At 43.5% G+C, this 20,028-nt stretch overlaps 1 protein-coding gene across 1 annotated transcript in view; it reads right to left on the minus strand.

Moving 5' to 3' along the window:
- The window catches only part of STT3B (STT3B, catalytic subunit of the oligosaccharyltransferase complex), a 136,070-nt gene extending 116,048 nt beyond the window's left edge, over positions 1-20,022 (minus strand). Inside the window, exon 1 of the mRNA XM_018563761.1 lies at positions 19,791-20,022. The gene's annotated coding sequence lies outside the window, so the exon portion shown is untranslated. The remainder of the gene's footprint in view (positions 1-19,790) is intronic.
- Positions 20,023-20,028: the final 6 nt, after the last annotated feature.

Here is a 20,028-nt window from a genome sequence, read left to right on the forward strand (position 1 = left end):
AAAAAAAAAAAAAAAAAAAAAAAAAAGAAGGACTTGGCTGGAGCTAGCAATACCTTGTGATTATGGGGGATACAGTTTACCATTCAACTTGCTCTTATCCTACATCAAAGGAAGGCAATCATATGACTGGCCTCTCAAATATGACCCCTGATATTAAGAAAATGCCATGCATATTTTACATTATAAATGCCACTTTCTTTACCGATTCATTGCAGCAAGACATGGCATAACTGTAAATCAAGAATATGCTGCCTGTTGAAGATCTTCAGTAGCACTAGGCTGCCTCTCATCACTCAGGGCATCATTAATGTTAGGCTTGTCAGCAGTGAGGATCAGTAATACGTACATACAGTACTACTGGAAGCTCACATTTTATACAGAAATCGGAGTGGAAATCAAACGGTAACATAAATCAACCAATGCTCAAAAAACATACAAATATGAAGCTGACCATCGTCGTTGCTGGATGATTTTTTTTGTTGCCCAAAATGCAAGATGTAATATTTGTCCTTAAATTAGCAGCATATTCCCGCTGAAATAAATGTTTTGGGCATATTAACATTTTTACTAGTAAATATACTTCAACTGAAAGGAATTTTCAGAAGCAGTCAGCCAAGGCAGCCCAAACACAGGTCTCTTTAACCACTTGCCTTCTGGGGCATTTTCCTACTTTTGCGCACACATGATAAAATATAAATGTTTGGTTAGAAAACAGCTTCAGACCTCCAACAATTATATATTTTATGAAAGCCAAGGCCCTGTAGAATAAAAAGATGCTAGTTGCACGTTTTTACGTCGCACAGTTTTTGCGCAAATGTTTATAAAACCCGTATTTTTATGTATGTAACATGTGTAGCGCAATTGTCGTTTTCGCACATAGGCGCACGAGGCGTGTTTGCGTTTGTATGTGCGTGCAAGTGGGGGTTTTTCCATTTTATAAATTTTTCTTTTATGTTACTTTAATTTTTACAAAGTTTTAACACTATTTTATGTTTTTTTTCCACTAACCCTATTGCTATTACATAGGGAGCCAACAAGCACCCTAGTAGCAGATAGGGTGTGACAGGTCCTCTTTATGGAGACGTTCAATCAGGAAATAAAGCACGCCATCTTCTTGCAATGTGGCAGAGGTGAGTAAATCATAAGATTGGCTGTTGGCTTTGGCAGGTAAAATTGTAAACAGATATATAGGATTCCAACTGTTTATTAAGCTAATTGCCTGAACCTCAGCTTTAGGCAATAGCAGTTAACCCATTCACAGCTCTTTTACAGTCAGATTACTAAAAGTGGTTGCTGAACAACTCCCATGAGGGACCATGTCAGTGCATTCTGCATTTAATTAGGTCAGGGCTGGACAAATCTCAGAGTTCTAGGAACCAGCTAAAAAACGTGGGAGCCAGCAAAATACAGCAGGATTATTATTTTACTATATTATTTAACCAAGATATTTACAGCTGTGTTGTCATGTGTGTGCGTAAACATATCAGCAAAACAGACTAATCCTGGTCACCATTTAATAAATAATACACACACAGATATGAATCTAAACAGTGTCCTTTGTCACACAACTGATGCATAGTGTCCCCTGCATGTACCTGCCCATAACTCATGCATAGTGTCCCCTGTGCATGTATATTCATACACACCCCTGAAGCATAATGTCCCCTGCATGCACATACATGTGACGCATAGTGTCCCCTGCATGTACCCGCCCATAATTCATGCATAGTGTCCCCTGTGCATGTATATTCATACACACTCCTGAAGCATAATGTCCCCTGCATGCACATACATGTAATTAATGCATATTGGCGTGTCCCCTATGCGTGTATATACACACACACACACACACACACACACACACACACACACATAATGTCCCCTGCAGGCACACACACATGTAACTGAGGTATAGTGATCCCCGTTGCTGTACACACACATAACAGAAGCATAGTGTCTCCTAAATGTACACATATGAAACAGAAGCAAAGTGTCACCTGAACAATGATACAATGCATAGTGTCCCCATAACACGAGAACACATGTATCTAACGCACAGTGCCCCCTGTGCACAGAGGATCACCAGAATGACACAGGACAGACACACACAGGCACGTATTTACTGTGTTGATCTGATGAAACTGCAGTCAATGAGACTGCAAATAGAGACTTCAATGACCAGGCTACAAGACAACATTTTTAGTCCCTATGGCATTGGGGATTGGGTCCTGCTCTGAATTACGTAAACGCCCATGTTTCTAAAGGACGCTATTGCAATCCCTGATTAAATAGAAGATATCTGATTACAAAATAAGAATCACTAGCATGGTTCATGATAGAACACTACTGACTAAAAGGGAAAGAGCAGATAACATAGGGGCATAATCTACACTTTGCCCCATGCTGGCAGGCTAATGCTTAAACATACATTTCGGTTAATATAGTCCGTCATGTTTGCCATTATATAATGCAGTGAATAGCACAGCTGGCAAATGTTTAAAGTGCAACAGTTGCTTTTAGCAGCTACTGCAAGCTGGTCGAATGGATTGTCCACAGCCCTCAGTAGAGTGAAGTCAGTTTCAGCATTTTTCATGTTTTACCTTTTTTTACAAAAAGTATAAGAATACTATCATACCAGCAAATGAAGCAAGTAGGCTGGTACGGTCATGGCAAGGGAGAGACCGCATGGAAGTCTAATGTGCAATCTACCTGTCCTCCACATGAAGGTCAAGAAAGTGGCCACCCACTCCCTGTAGTTCCCTTTGACACCAATAATCAAACCTCATACTTAATATTAGTCCAGATACGACAAATGATTTAAGAATGACACCATCTACCATATTTAAACAAAAACTGTGGTGATGTAAAAGAAAACCCCAGAAAAGACATCTCTCAGCATACTTAAATTATTTCTTAGCAAAAAGGCTAAGAAAAAGGAGGCAAGAAAACATACCAAAAACCAGTTAAAAAGGTAGAAGTTTGCCATCTACTTGAGAGGCAGGGTGGGGGCGCAAATGGGTTATTTATAAAGCCCTCTCATGCTAGCAGCTCTTTTTGACAACGTTCCTGAAGTGCCTGCTACCTGTTAGTATTGGGTACTGAAGCTTCCAGCGGGGTACACACTTTTTTTGATGAGGTTGTAGCATGGACAAAAAGGGAAATGGCTGTTTTTTTTCTCTTCAATTTGTAAATAAGAAGCCCTCATGTTCTAATACAGTGTAGTTTAATACACTGAAGAATGGGTCTCCATAGCCAATCATCAACTATAGTTAACCCCCCACTATAGAATGCAAAATCGGTTATGGGTGTTGAATGTACAGGGGATTACAGTAAAAACTTACCATTGAAGAACAGATACTGGCAAAGTAAGCTTTTGTCAACCATATCCTATAAACGTGCTTTATAGATAAGGACAGGTGACTGTTACTCGGTGAAAGTTTTATCAAATATACTCCATGGTCAACTCTTTCTCCTTACTGCAGACGTATTAGGAAATGACAAACACTTCTCTGTTCCATAAAATACCGTTATATGGATTTCAACATCCTCCTGCACGTGCAGAAGTGCAGTAGTTACACTGTAAGATTTTAAGTTTCCTTCTGCTTTTCTACGGTGGAATGAAAAAGCCGGAAGCAACTTTTCTTTATGGCCAGCGATCCTTTAGATCATCAAAGGTGTTCATAGATGTTCTGCTGGAAAGCATGCTGCCCCAAAGTAAAAAAAGACACTATTCCATGCAGACTGTTAGCTGCCTTGCAGCATCAGAGTAACATCAGGAATCATCAAAGCATTGTTTATTTCGCCAATATTTTTGATAGTAAGAACTCACTCAAACACTAGATCAGTTGTTCTCAACTACCAGGCCATGACCCCTCTTCTGCCGGGCCACAGCTTTCGGTCTGCTCCGAAGCTACTGCTGTCACACCTCTCTGTTTGAGGTAACGTGACTTCAAGCAGAACAGTGTGACAGAATAGCTGTTCCTAGCAGCTCTGCAGAGGCTGGTACTGCCGAGTGCATGTCCTTGGAGGCCCGCTCCCCACATCGCAACTTTACCCATCTGTGAAAGGGGAGATGCATCCCATAGGGTCACTGCATTGGACTTCATCAAACATGATTGGAGGACTCAGAAGTGTGCAGTGACAATATGAAACTGGAAAGCAAGGCAGGGAAACTCCCATTAAAGCGCTGATTGCAAAGCCGAAGCAGGCCAAACAAGGCAATACTAAACTATACCAGAAACTAAAGGAGAGACTATTCCATATATTCACTGGCATAAAACATTTTTGCTGGACTAGAGCCGAAAAATATACTTTGATGATGTGTTTAGTATAGAAACCAGGTATAAAACCTTTGGTTTTACAATCTTTTTTTTTTCCTTCAACATAACCAAGAGCTGTGCTATTGCACTGGCTAATGAAGTCAAGAAGCCTTCACGACATCTAGGCACCAAGCATCCCAAATTAGTCAACCGACAGAATTCTTTATGTGTAAAAAAAAAGATGCAATTAAAAGTGAGCAAATAAAGTGCTTAAATCAAATTTGAGCTGCTAACAAATCTCATTTTAAACCATTTTTGTTTTGTTTTATTACAGATTACTAAGTGTAAGAAACCAAATGCTGTTGGAGAGGAACTTAGCCTTCCTTAGCAGCAGCATGTAATGAAGTTTTAGGTCAGTATGCAGGCAGCAACACAATAGCTTTTGCGTGATCTTATCAAATGACACAACTGAAAGGTTAATTTATAAAATGTCAGGAAACAGAAGCCCAACTTACAGAAAACAAACAAAAAAAACAACTAAAAAAGGCATTTGCAATACAGCTGGATGATTCAATAAATATCCAGAATAATAGGAGTTCTACTTACCTGTGATACACTGCCAGAGACCAGAGGGAAGATATACTACATTTAAAAGGCAAATTCCACCTTTACTACCACGTTTCATCCAATTTTAGGGAGCATCATGACGACATTCCTCAGCTCTCACTGTCAACCTGCCCCTCATTTACTTGAATCACAGGTTGCTTCTCCACACAGGCTATTCCTTCCTGGTGGCTAATTTCAGTCCACATGGTTCCTGTATGTGTAGTAAAGTAGCCATCGATCCAAGCTTGCTCCCATTATAGACTACAATCTCACATTTAGTTTGCCAATTTGTATTGAGATTGAAGTCCATCACAGGAGCGAGCTTGGAGTGGTGGCTTTACAACACACACAGGGACCATAGAGAACAAAAGTAGCCACCCTCCAGAAGGAAGGACAGTGTCAGCACCAATTCAGACATGATCTGAGGATTTACAACCTAGTGATACACAAGTAAGCTACATAGTTAAAGTGACATTAAAGTAAAAAACAATTCCCCCCCGCCCCAATGTTAAAGCACTTACCTTAAATGTCTCTTAATCCGATCTTCCTCTTCTTTCCTGTCCTTTTCAGCCTTCTCTCCAGCGCTGCTGCGGGTCCCCGATCCAGTGCAGACTCCTCTGTCCTTGCTGGCACTTCCTGTCCCACGGTGTCTGCATGCGGGTGAGCCCGTCCATAGACTTACCTTCTGCATCTCCTCGCGTCCCGGCTAAAGATCCGAGCTGTGCATGCACCCTCCCCAAGATGCTTTGCGGCTGCCCGAGCATTTTCGGATGGGAGCACGCGGCGAAGACACAGGTAAGTTTCAACCGCTTTTTTTTTTTACTTTTTGCATATATCTACTGCTTGCTAGCAGTAGATATATGCAAAAAAAAAAGTGAGGGTTTTGAAACCCTTTAAAAAAAAAAGGAGGAGAACTATGAGGCGAGTGCTTTTCACTCACCTCATAGTTCTAGCCGACCTGTGACAATGAGACTGTCACAGGTCGGCTCAGTAGATCGGGAGGTGAGCGAACACATACCGGTGTTCGCTCATCTCTCGATCCTGTCACGGCTCTCTGCCGTGACAGTGGAGGGGATGGATTCCCCCCTCCCCGCTCTGATCCGCCAGCGCTGACTGGCGGATTGGACGGGGGAGGGTACAGCTGGCTCTGCCTCTAGATAGGCAGAGCCAGCTGTCACTAACGCAGCTGGATGGATCTTGACATCGGGATCGGCTCCGGCGTCTCAGTATACCGAGAGCAGTAGCTCGTGGTATACTGAGCTTAGGGTGAAGGGAGGACGCTAGTTTGTGTCCTCCTGTTACCCTTAGGAGAACTATGGGGAAAATCCCTGACCCCATAGTTCTCCTTTAAGGTACTTTTTGAAAATGTAACACCCGAGTTTAGTTTCACATTAAATCACTAGCTCTGAAACATTCAAAGCATTTGATGATTGTATTGAAGACAATATGATATGAAAGACTTGGACTTGAAAACCTGCATTCATGTGTGTTAAGTGCTGCGTCCATGACAGGAAAAAGTTTAGGCGTGGCCATGAAATTGAGTATGGCAAATGATGACCTGCTATTCATTTGTTGATGAATTGTTTCACACTTTAGGAAAACCTGGCTTCCAAAAAAATGACACCTGGGCTATATACAGTCCTTTCACAAGCTGTTAAAATAATTACAACAAAACACGGCACTAAAACACAAGGCTATTAAAAGCACTGTGTGGAGAAATGGGTTCCATCCAACAGCAGCTCCTGTGTGAAGAAATGGGTTCTGACCATCAGAAGCTACTTTTCCATACCGAAGTTCAAATGATTATCCTGGGAAAGGTCCTCAGAAGAATTGGGAAAGGTGGCCAAATTGTTACTCAACAAGAAATGTGATCTTGCACAGTTATTTTCAGGACAGTGATTGGGTAGCCAAGCGGGCATATGTATTACTACATATATATAGAGTGCACTGAACAATAGATTTACAATTATCCTCTGCTAATATGAATGGGTTAAATGATCCATAGTACATGATATGTAGCCCTGTACCCCCTTTTCCACTTACAGAGCTAGGTTATTGTTTTTCTTTTAAATAAATATTCATGTAATTTTATTGGTATCTATCTTCATTTTGTACATTTACCAGTAGCTGCCTCATTTCCCACCCTAGGCTTATACTCGAGTCAATATTTTTTCCCAGTTTTTTGTGGTAAAATTAGGTACCTCGGCTTATATTCGGGACGGCTTATACTCGAGTATATACGGTAGTTAAGGTACATTTTAACTCCTTAGTTAATGTCACTAAATTGATCAGGGCAGAATATACAGTGAAGGAACTACCTTCCTAAAAGCCTCGGCTTATATTCAGGACGGCTTATACTCGAGTATATACGGTACATTTTTGGCTGAATATGGCTGCAGATGGAAACTATGAAGTGTTCACGTCTTTCCCAGACTACATTTCAGAACACAATGATTCAGCCCTGTCCCAAGAAAAAAAAGATATCACGGCCTGCTGAACTATTGTTAGACATGGAAATTGAATGTCTGTTCGAGTCTATGAAAAAAAATCATCATCCTGACCACGAGGACACTCAACCACAATATGTGGATTGTGAAACCTTTTGTAGAACGCAGGGACACATGTCCCATGAAGAAATATTACAGCCTGCAGATTAGTCTATGGTCTATGAGTAATTCTCAGATGTGGATCAAAATGAAATCCCAAAACCAAGAACTACATGAAGCGTGTGTGTGTTTTCTTCAATGACTGTTAAACAAAAACAGCCAAACAGTTTGCAACTCTCCATTTGTTAACTCTTGTCAATCATTACACTTCATCCAAGAATATGCGGATAGATGGAAAACAGACAAAATATTTCACTAATAACATAGGAAGCTCAGATAAAACAACAAAAACACAAAACTAAAAAAAACATAGAACGCTATATGGCAATGTACATGTACATGTCACTGTACTCAGATTTGGATATCCTGAGTTTGATTTTTGTTCAAATTGTGTGGTAAAGTCTTCTTGTAATTACCTCCCAATAAAAGCAAATGTAGGCTTTCTGCATATTACAGCTTACAGCTCTTTTATAATGTTTATGCTTAAGTTTCAGTTCAAGAGTTGATGTATGCCAGTTTCCAAAAGAATCTTTAAATAGACTAAAATCATTTGTCATTGTGTCTATTTAAATTACATAACACACGGTTTCAACTGATTACTTCCTTTTGTATACATTTTAAATACATTTTGCATTCCTGCACTTATTGTGCAAGTATACTTGGTTTTTTTTTTAACTCTTGGCATGGAAAGAATTTACAAGGCCCTGGTCTCACCAACCACTGCAATGGATGACATTTTGGAACCGTAGAACACAAGAAAACGTGCTGTAATCTGTCAACTTTACTGGTGTAAGCAATGTCTTCTATTGAAGGGCAGCTTGATCTGTTCAGCATCAAAAAAGTATTTTTGTAATGCTAGTCACCATACCCATTTGTTCAGGGATGGTAGAAACTTATTTTTGTAGCATTTGCACAAGATTGTTACTTTTTCCTAGAACATAAAGCTTCCCAGCATTTTGGATAATGCCCTCAAGCCACCCCAAACCCAGCAGCATTCACTCAGCAGGGAAAGCCCTCGTACAAAATTGTTAAAGGAGAACTATGAGGCGAGTGCTTTTCACTCACCTCATAGTTCTAGCCGACCTGCGACAATGAAACTGTCACAGGTCGGCTCAGTAGATCGGGAGGTGAGCGAACACATACCGGGTTCGCTCGCCTCTCGATCCTGTCACGGCTATATGCCGTGACAGGGGAGGGGCTGGATTCCCCCCTTCCCGCTCCGAACGGACGGGGGAGGGGGCGGGTACAGCTGGCTCTGCCTCTAGATAGGCAGAGCCCGCTGTCAGTCACGCAGCTGAGCGGATCCCGGCACAAATGGCCGGCCCCGCTTCAGCTGGGGCGTCTCAGTATACTGCGAGCTACAGCAGAGCCAGCTGTGCCCTCCCCAGTCAGTTTCGCCAGTCAGCACTGGAGCCTCGGACAGGGGAGGAGGGGAATCCCTGCAGGGAGCCGTGAGCGACAGTCACGGCTCCCTGCCGGGATAGATCGGGAAGTGAGCGAGCGACGGTATGTGTTCGCTCACTTCCCGATTTACTGAGCCGACCTGTGACAGTTTCATTGTCACAGGTCGGCTCAGATTATGAGCCGATTATGAGTGAAAATCACTTGCCTCATAATTCTCCTTTAACAGCTTGTGTTTTAATAAAATTAAGGGAAACTTCGTAGGTCATACGTCACCAGAAACCAGAGGAACCTATTGAATGCTGCCAGCCACTTCAGGTAAAGGCCAATTCACAGCAGCGTCCTTCAATGCCATTACTATTATTAGGAAGCCTACAGCGGGTAAGAATTTATCTCCTGTCTGGATCAGAAACTTTGTCTCACATACAAGCAGTTCCAAAACACTCCTAAAACTGTTATGCATCTTCGAGTATGTTATTAATAGTTTTGCTGCTTTAAGCCAAGTAGTTAGGAATGACGTTCACAGAGGTTCCTAAAAAAAAGTTTCAGGAACTTTTTCCAAAGTTTTTCAGCTAACTGAATCCAAAAGATAAAGTTTTAACTGTGGAGACTTTTCAGACACTGCGGGTGGAGGGGGATTCATCAATTTTGCTGCAAGCAGGGCAGTACAAAGCCAGCACATTAAATTCAGATAGCCAATACACGAGACCATCACTAGGTAATTGTCCCTGCAGTAATTCTCCTCTGACAACCTCACCATATATGAGGTATATCCATGTCCAACAAATCTTCTATTCTTCTATGCTAATAAACTATAAACAAACAAGTTCACCCGTCTTACAGCCAGATATACACAATGCATACAAGGTAGGATTATCTGAAGTTCTAATTGTCTATTACCAGTATTTAGAACAGGTTTCCTGTCCAGTAATCTCATTAAAGCAAAATGCAGAGTTGTTGATGAGAAACAGGTCATATTTACGCAGCATATACATTACCTAAAAGGTTTCAGGTGAATTCTAATCTTTTTTTGGTTTATACATATTTAAACCAATCTTCTATATATGCTTGCTACGTGTATACAAGGACTGGACAAATACCAGACGAACAAAATAAAATGCCCGACAGCCAAATATTTAAACATTTTACATTCACTTTCATTAAAAGGAGAACTATGGGATTAGGGCTTTTCCACATAGTTCTCCTAAGGGTAACGGGGAGACACAAACTAGCGTCCCCCCGCCACCCAAAGCTCAGTATCCTGCGAGCTTCAGCTCGCGGTATACTGAGACGCCGCAAGCTACAGCTCGCGGTATACTGAGACGCCGCAGCTGAAGCGGATCCCGACAATTATGTCTGGATCCGCCCACCTGTGTGAGTGACAGCTGGCTCTGCCTATCTAGGGGCAGAGCCAGCTGTACCCGCCCCCTCCCCCGTCTGTTCCGCCAGTCAGCGCTGGAGGATCGGAGGGGGAAATCTAGCCACTCCCCTGTCACGGCAGGGAGCAGTCTCATTGTCACAGGTCGGCTAGAACCATTAAATGGCACTGTATCGCAACTCCCACCTTTTTACATTTTTCTTTTAATAATTGCATTGTAAGCACATGGCGCTTGAATAGCTTCAGCCCGGGAATGACAGCTGCCAGTGGCAAGATTCCGCAGATGGCAGCTGAATGTAAATACAGAAGTTAGTGGGCTGGTGCAATAGCACTTACCAATTGATTATGAGAAGAGTGAGAAGAGCGGACATATGTTCCAAGACAATGAACATAGACATCCTACCACTGACCTCCTGGCGTTGAGACACTTTTCACACTAGGAAGAGCTTAATCACGCACACCTCTAAGATTAAGCCTATCCTAGGGTAAAACCCGTCAGAGGTTCCAGGTGGGGCTTCTATGTGCATGTGCTTTGGAATAAAATGTTATTGAATGCTAAAAATCATTTGTGGAGAGCTTTTTTTTTGTTGCTGTGAGCAATGTATAGGGTGCATGGACAGACTCCAGCCAATGCCTGCGCTAGAGTCCACAGATACCAGTGAGAGAGAGAGAGACCAGTGAGAGAGAGAGAGAGAGACCAGTGAGAGAGAGAGAGAGAGAGACAGAGAGAGAGAGAGAGAGACCAGTGAGAGAGAGAGAGAGAGAGGTGAGAGAGAGAGAGAGACCAGTGAGAGAGAGAGAGAGAGAGAGACCAGTGAGAGAGAGATTAGGAGCAGCGACCTTTTCATCCATTTGGAAGTGCATAGCAAATCACCTGCACGCGGTACAGCGTGGCGATTGTCTATAAGGTGGCGCTTGAAGTGATGACACGCATGGCAACGTGCAGAAGATGAACATAGGAATCAGATGATCACCGGCGTACACACATGTAATCTCTTCAGACCTTATGTCACTTTATTGGTTAGTCGTCATAAATGTCAATGCCAGCGTTTCGGGGGCCACCCCGGGTCCCTTGATCAGGGCGACAGTATCACTATCTAATCTGATTTGTCTTTTCTTCCATTTGTCAGTGTCAGAGGGAGCACCCCCTTCCTGTCCAGGCCTTTTTTTCAGTATTCAGCGCTGCGGTACTTTGACGTTTATTCCGTCATACAACGCTGTACTGAAATTGATTTTATAAAAATTTTTGGGGACAGATAGAGCTTTATTTTGGTGGTATTTAATCACCACTGGGGTTTTGTTTTTTTTTACTACATAAAGAAAAAAAAAGTATTGAATATTTTTTTTAAAATGTTTCCCTTTATTATTTTAGGAAACATTTATTTTTACACAATTTTTTGGTAAAATATAGAAGACGGGGACACCAAACATATCAAGCCTTAAATTTGCAAAAAACGACCATAGCCAAAAGCTCACCAGTTTAGTGTTATCAGTGATTAATGGCCCGATTAATTATTGCTCCCACTCGACGTTCGCAGCGATATGTAACATGTGCGGCATAATTGGAGCAATTGTCGTTTTTGCGTGTAGGTTATCCTAATGCATTTTTGCGCATCTATGTGGGGGAGGGAGACTTTAAAAAACATTTGTGGGGTTTTTTTTTGTGTGTGTGTGTAAATTTTGTGAGCATTTTTTTTTTTTTTACACTTAACTATTGTTACCACATAGGGTGCTGAGAAGTACCCTATGTGATAAATTACAGTGACAGGTCCCCTTTATGGAGACATCAGGGGTCTCTAAGAACCCTGTCACCTAGGGACCCCCAGAGAAGCTGATGAAGCACAGATGTGCTTCATCAGCTTTTCTCCGATTTCTGTACTGGAGAGTGACAAAGGAATGCGGAAGTGATGTAATATACATCACTTCCTGCATTCACAGACCGGGGGGAGATCGGAGGGAGAATGTGTACTGATCTCCCTCCGTTCTCAGTACACAGACCCACATCGCCCGGGATGGATGGACGCCCGAGATCGTGGGGACAGTGGCGGCAGTGACAGCAATGGCGAGAAGAGGCGAGGAGTGGGACGCACCCTGACTTGCATCATACAAGCGATCGGGGTCTTTACAGACGCCGGACCGCTCGTATGTAAACGGCCATCGCTGAGTTTTTAACTTCAAGCTACAAAACGTTCCGATGTCAATGAGAGATTAAGTGTATTTCCACTTTTGCAGCCAAAATTGAGAAAAAAACCACTACATGCTGGTTATGTGTTCCTATTCACACAGCGTACCAAAAATAATTAAAAAGGAATATTTCTTACATTTTAGATGCGTTTGAGTTGCAGGCCTTTGCAAGCTTCTCTCAATTTCAGTAAGAGGAAACACTGACAGTCCTCATAGAAAGACTTGAGTAGGGTATACCATGGTTAGAATTTTTCCATTCTCATTATGGATCAGTTGGTTGGATCCCCTAGCTCTCTCCTCCACGCTGGGAGGAGGGCACAGCAAGCAGTGGGCGGGTGCAATATCCAGCCTGCTATTAGCTATTGCACCCGCCAACTAACTGCTGTATTTACATTCAGCTGCTGTCTGTGGAATCTTACCACTGACAGCTGTCATTCCCTGGCTGAAGCTATTCAAGCGCCATGTGCTTACAATACAATTCAAATAATTATTTAAAAAATGTAATTCATTTCAATGGCACACCAAACGCGCCTCCCACCCAGTGCGATTGCTTGCGCTGGAACGCACGGTTCTGCAATGCCATGCATTCCAGTGCAATTGCATCAAAAATTGTGCATGATGTTTTTTTCTGAAGTAAACTTTGTAACACTGCATTTGTGTATTTTATTTTTTTAGTTTTATCTGATTTATATAAAAAAAAAAAAATTGGCCAACTAAATCGATTATAAAAATCGTCGTTAGTTGCAGCCCTAGATACCACATTTCATGCTTACTAATTAAAACACATCATGTTTGCGGTAACTCTTCCCTGTCTATCAGCTTGCTCAAGGCAACAAAAGAATAGACTATGTGGCTTATTCTGCAACTAGTTTTATCTGTTCAGTGACTTGGCAAGGGTAGCCACAACCCCCTTACTATAGCAATGGATGCCTCCGACTTCCAGCATTGAATACAACAATCACACCACGTGTGTTCCTTGCGAGTAATAATGAGTGCTTCTAGGGGTCATGGATGGTCAGTATTACAAAGGATGACACGCCAACATTTTACAAAGAATCAAGGAGCAACGATTTCCAACATAATGTCCCTTTCATGCGGTTATCTTGCATTAACCGTAATGTACTGTAACATGCATACCACATAGGAGGTGCCATTTATACTGAACTGCATTCCAAGGCACCAGCCACAGTGTGTTCCGGGCCAATAGAGGCTGGAACGCACTGGATCGCATTGCGGCCAGCTCACTTTGTGTTGGGGCGGAGTGATGCATTTAACTCAGTGGCACTCCAGCCACGCCCTCCGGCTGCAGTGCAATCAGCCACACGGGAACGCGTGGCACATCAAGTTGCCATGAGGCTGCCCAGGTGATCCGCTATGACACCAGTCAATTAAGGGTTTGAAGTTCGGTTGAGAGCTGTAATAAGCCCACTGGCAACCTGGATGCTTATCAGACGCCTTGAAAGTAACCATTTTCGTAGACAGTTAAATTAGTAGTCCACTTCCGCTTTAAATCCAAACACCACACAACACCTTTCAAAAGGAACTTTAACCACCAGTTTCCTGTCTCCCAAAAACAGTTACAGTTGTCAAGGTGGTCAGTGTGCTTATTTCATCTCAACCTAACTTTGAAGCCCTTTAATGGCAGGTGTCATAGCTAATCACATGTGCAGCACCACAAGATGGCACCCATCCCTTTTTCCCCTCTTCAGGCCTGATTCACACCTAGGTGACAGCATTTCCGTGTGTAGACACACGCCTTTTTACACACGTAAACCGTGCATACATTAAGTTGCACGTTTTTATGAGCAGATTGTGACACATTGACGTAAATGGCAAAAATGTGCGCACACACACAAAACCAATTGCAAAGCGTTTCCTATTAACTGAGCTACAGTCTGCCAACAAGAAGCTCATGTACTTTTTCCAGCGACAGGCATTTTGTTTATTGCGACAAAACGCTTAGATGTGAACAGGGTCCACAAGAATGAAAAGGGATTTTTGGGGGGAAGCTTTTTGTTTTGCTAAATCAGCTTTGACAATACACTCATCAGGGGGGATTTATTAAAACTGGAGCAGTTGCCCATGGCAACCAATCAGCATCTCTCTTCAGTTTGCTCAGTTGGGATTTGAAAATTAGAGATAGAAGCTGATTGGTTGCAATGCAAATTTTCTCCAGATTTTGTCTGCTCCAGTTTTGATAAATTCCACCCTCATCAGTGTGAGTCAGGCCTTAGGGATAAATGTTTTATATCCATGAATAAAAGCTGAATGGTATAGTCTCTACCCAACATGAATGGTTAGTCTCTACCCTCCCAACTGACACTTTTGTTGGACAGCTTAATCTGGGAAAGGAAAATAAATGACAGTTAGAATTCCTTCATCCACTCTAAGCAGCCTGGATGGAGAATCTCCTCCTGTGGCTACTGTATTTTGACAGTTGGCCGTCAACCGATTGTTCTTATACCTGAGCAGCGAGACTGCAGGCGCTGCTCGGCCGACACTTTTTTTCAAATCAAAAAGACATTGGGTGAGAGCCAGCAGACATGGCCACCCACTGAGCGACTTTCATCTGGTTTAACAAGAACTGGCTGAACATTACTCAGTATGTAGCCAGCTTTACTGGCTGGATCACCAAGTGAAATAAAAAGAAGAACAAAGCCGAAAAAATTAAAAACTAATGCCGCTACCACATATTACATTGTTGGATTTAAATATGCTGTGAGGTAATATTAAAGTCAAAGAAGGGCATTTATCAAAACTGGAGCAGACAAAAACTGGAGCAGCTGTGCATGGCAACCAATCAGCTTCTCACTTTCATTTTCAAATCCTAACTGAACAAACTGAAGAGAGAAGCTGATTGGTTGCCATGCACAACTGCTCCAGAGTTTGTCTTCTCCAGTTTAGATAAATTCCCCCCAAAATGTTTTTTTTATTTTAAATGCCGATTAGATCACTTACAATAGATAGAGATGCTGTACTTTAAGGTTTAAAAGTTTTAGTTTCCTGAGCTCTGGTCCTGACTTCCTGTTTTAGGGCTCGTTCACACCAGCAGCCACCCTCAACCACAAGGCTGCTGGTATGCGTGTGCCCATGCGATGCCATTGCACTGTATCGAGCTGCACCACATTGTTTTTTTTTTCTTTCTTAGAACTATATTGAAATGTCACAAATGAGTGACATTTAATTAAAGTTGTATGGGCTCACCGCGTTGAGATGATGTTGTATCACATCTCAAAAGAACATTTTAAAAATCTGCCCGTTTCTTGGACTTTTTTTAATTTTATTTAAGCACACACCACCAGAACGCAGTGGTGTGAACTGTCACCATCCATGACAAGGCAAATTGCTTTGCGTTTGGGCTGTGCTGGAAAAAAAACAAACCCGTCCATCGCAGCCTGAACGCAGATGGTCTGAACAATCCCTTAGGGTGGCTCCTTTCCCTTGCAAGATCCTATGGAGTCACCCTTGTGTGTGTGCTAGTAAGCGGTAAACTACTAGGGATGCACAGATACCGTTTTTTCAGTAGCGGGTACCAGTGCCGTGTGCCCAAGGTATGAGGCATTCGTGCCGCAGATCTCGATCGGCCGCCCAGCTTCCCGATTGCCTGCAAAGCCGGTCCAGCGAAAGAACACCGGATTCACTTGCCGAGGCTGCCTGGCTTCCTGACAGATCAGAAAGCCAGGCAGAGAGTCATGAGGTGCCGCCCAGCTTCCTGATTGGTCAGGAAGCCAGGCTGCCTAGAGCCAGTGAAGCCGGCTTTCTGGCCAATCAGGAAGCTGAGAGGCAGGTCTTAACCCACTGCCCCGCTTTACGATTGGAAAGGAAGCTGGCTCCATGCTCCCTCGGCACTTGCAGTCAAAGGGAGATCTCCTTCTGACCGGAAATTGCAGTATCGAAGCATTTGGGCAAGTACAACTACTCCCCCAAATGCCTGGTATCGTACTAGTATCGGTGTATCGCTAAGTTACTATATATATATTTTAAAAAAAAGTTACATTCGCCTTAGTAAAAGACTGACCTGTCTAAAAAAAAAAAAAAAATTACTATAAAACAAGAACAAAAAAATAAAATAATTCTCAAGATACAGCAAAAGAAAACACGTTGTTATCCAAGCCGTGTATTCTTTCAGCCTCAGGCCCGAGTGAACCTGCACATTTTCTGAAAATAAAAACCTAACCCCATTACAACACTTTAATTGTGACCTATCCAACCTGCACAACCTGTTTTGGATCTGTGCATTCTCTTGCTTTAACAACCAAGGCAAGAATTTGGCTGCACTGGCTTTCTTAAATGCAAAAGCATGTGTCAAGGCCATGCATTCTCTAAATCAATGTCAAGCAGACAAGCGCCGAATCCAATAATTATTGAGAGTATAGCATTCAGCCTGTACAGATGTCACATCTTTAAATTACATCCGAGTGGATCCAGTGACAGACAGGCCTATACACCGGCCACAATGAAGCCAGGTTAACCTTTGCGAGATCTGCGCCGGTTTGAGATCCTTTATTATCATCCACTTCCTCCTTCTCTTCTCTAGTTTGGCGGCAGCAGCACGATTGTTTTATTCTCCTGTACAGCACGTTTGCATGGGCGCGTTATATGCAAATGTGTGATGTGCCTGAAGAAAAAAACTGTATTCCCCCTCAAATTGCCTGTAATCAAAGACAGGACTGTTACCGACGCCACAACGATTTCATAATCACTACGGTTTGAACGGACGCCTAACTGGAGAGGCGGCTCTGGATTTTTATACCAGTGCCTTGACTTCTGCCAGACAGCTATCTGATGGCACGCAGGAGAGAAGGGCATATGGCAGGGTGGTAGATGGAGGGAACACAACAGGATTACCAATATACACCCAAAACCAGCTACGTATTCTTTCCATAGTCTATGGCGGGGGGAGGCAACCTCAGCACTCCAACTGTTGTGGAACTACAAGTGCAATGAGGTACTGCAACACTAAGTCACAGGCATGAACCCTAGAGGCAGAATAGGATTTGTAGTTTCACCACTGCTGGAACCCCTGTTTTAAAGGCAAGATTCAAAATGCCCTGTACTCCTTCCATTCCTAACAGATGTATACAGGAAAGCCAATAGGATGCACAGGAAGTACTCAAACATCACAGAAAAATGGGATCTCTTCCAGCAATCTCCCATTCAGGCAGCCCGTGAAATTAATATATGAACCAATCATACAAATAAAAAATAAAGTGCTCGCTGTTTGGAAATAAAAGCGATTGATATCACAGCTCTTAAAGCCTACCTCCGGGCAAACAAAAACCCTCCCCTTGTAGTGGGGCTACCCCTGTACTCCAAGGGTTAACTGCTCATTTATGCATAAAGGACGGGAGTAAAGCACTTTTTACCTGACCCCCTCCGTCCCGCAGCTTCATAGCCTCATTACATCTAATCCAGAGGTGGGCACCTCCAGCTCTCTCGCTGTTGAACTAAAATTCCCATGAGGCATTGCAAGACTAACAGCCACAGACATGGCTCCCAGAGACATCCCACCTCAACACTTCATCATCACGTTGTCAAACTATATCAATCCTGTATAATAATAATAATAAAATGATAATGGGATTTGGAGTAAAAGCACAGCGTGAGGGCCAGAGTTGCCCACCCCTGGTCTAATCCATAGCCTTGCATTATACACGTGGACAATCCACAACATAGAGATGAGGTGAGCAGGGATCAGGTAAGTAAAACTGCTTTACTCCGATCCCCTAGACATAAACAAGCAGTTATCCCTTACAGTGCTGGGGGAGCCCCTCTATAAAAGGGGGGTTATTTGCCTGGAGATGACACACCAAAAGGACTTTATCACACTGCAACAAGACGTGTGACCACCCAAAGCAACCAGTGATCAGCTGTCAAAATTCAGAGTAGTCGGATTTATGAATGAGGCTTTGTGATTGGCTGAATGATTTAAAGTAAAGCTCAGTCTGCAGTAGACCTCAGATCAGCATGTGTAACCCGAAACATGTTACAGCTTCCTCCCCAATACAAGAACGTCTACATGAACATTCGGTTTCAGCCACACGTTTCGATTCCAGTAACAGCATTCACACACATCACTGGCACTTTTACTGCTTTCATCGGCAGTGAAATTGTCTTCTTGCAGGAACTGGCAGCAGCAAGAGGTACCCAAGTGACATGTATCTAATGTCTACACGTAAAGAAAGAAGGGGGGAGGGGCAAGGACAAAAGTCATTCAATACTGAACACACACAAAATGACAAACTAGCTGCAGGCGAGTGCACATTGTGTACGGGTCTACTGCAAAGAATAGTCTCAGATGTACTCATCTGTGTGCTCAGGACAAGACGTCTGCATAGAACGCCTTGTGATGTCTTACACAACACAAACTCTGAAGTGTGGATTCAATGGTGTCCATAGAGGAAGTGGATTCATAAGACGAGGAGACACATAGGATCCAGTGATGTGACAACACAGAGGAGAGAACACGATGCAGGAGATGAAGAATTAAAAGTGACATCCTAAGTACCAGGCACTGCAGAAAAGAAATGGCACCACAACTTCTCAACTAGAGTTCCACAAGCACAGAGTAGTGGCAAATGGATCCCCCACCTACACTAGCCACCAATGCAAGGGGTCGCTTCTATGTGTGAAGGGCCACCAAGCTAAAGAGGTCCCTTCCACGCCGGCCACCAAGCTAAAGAGGTCCCTTCCACGCCGGCCACCAAGCTAAAGAGGTCACTTCCAAGCCGGCCACCAAGCTAAAGAGGTCACTTCCAAGCCGGCCACCAAGCTAAAGAGGTCACTTCCAAGCCGGCCACCAAGCTAAAGAGGTCACTTCCAAGCCGGCCACCAAGCTAAAGAGGTCACTTCCAAGCTGGCCACCAAGCTAAAGAGGTCACTTCCAAGCTGGCCACCAAGCTAAAGAGGTCACTTCCAAGCTGGCCACCAACCTAAAGAGGTCACTTCCAAGCTGGCCATCAACCCAAGGGGTCACTTCCACTCTCTGGTCACCATCAGATGACACTACTATTCTGTCTGTGTACAATTTTTGTAGTAGAATGGGATAAGAGACGACACATGCCCTGGCTGTCAATTACACATTTCTTATTCTTTTATTAAAAAAACTTTCTACAAGTCACCACTCATGCTGCAGGTACAATGGCCATGAAGCTGGCTTGAAGGGTTCCTCCATAGTATGAAGGCTGATCTAGAAGTGGCACAGGAGCAATGCAGCTAGAAGTGGGTAGGAGTGAGAAGCACCCCCCAGTGTCACCTTCCCAGAGCATGGCAGGAAGTGACTTGTGTCACCACTCACCACTAGTTGTCATGCCTGTCACCTCACTCACACGGCAGCCATCCATTGTGTGCACTCACCAGGGGTCGAACTCGTGAATGATGCTCTCGAAGCGGATGACTGCAAAGAGCCTGGAGCTGAAGCCGGCCAGCCAGGCCAGGAATAGGATGGTAAAGGAGAGCAGGGACTGCCAGCCGGCGGGCTGCGACAGGCCCCCCGATAGCCCTCCCACGGGGGAGTGGGCAACCAAGCTGCTGTTAGCCGAGGATCCCGAGCGCCCGGAGCCCAGGGCGGGGGAGGAGGCCCCGGAGTTGACGG

Source organism: Nanorana parkeri, unplaced genomic scaffold (assembly GCF_000935625.1).
Source record: "Nanorana parkeri isolate BGI_ZX_2015 unplaced genomic scaffold, ASM93562v1 scaffold692, whole genome shotgun sequence".
In the NCBI taxonomy this organism is placed as follows: Eukaryota; Metazoa; Chordata; class Amphibia; order Anura; family Dicroglossidae; genus Nanorana; species Nanorana parkeri.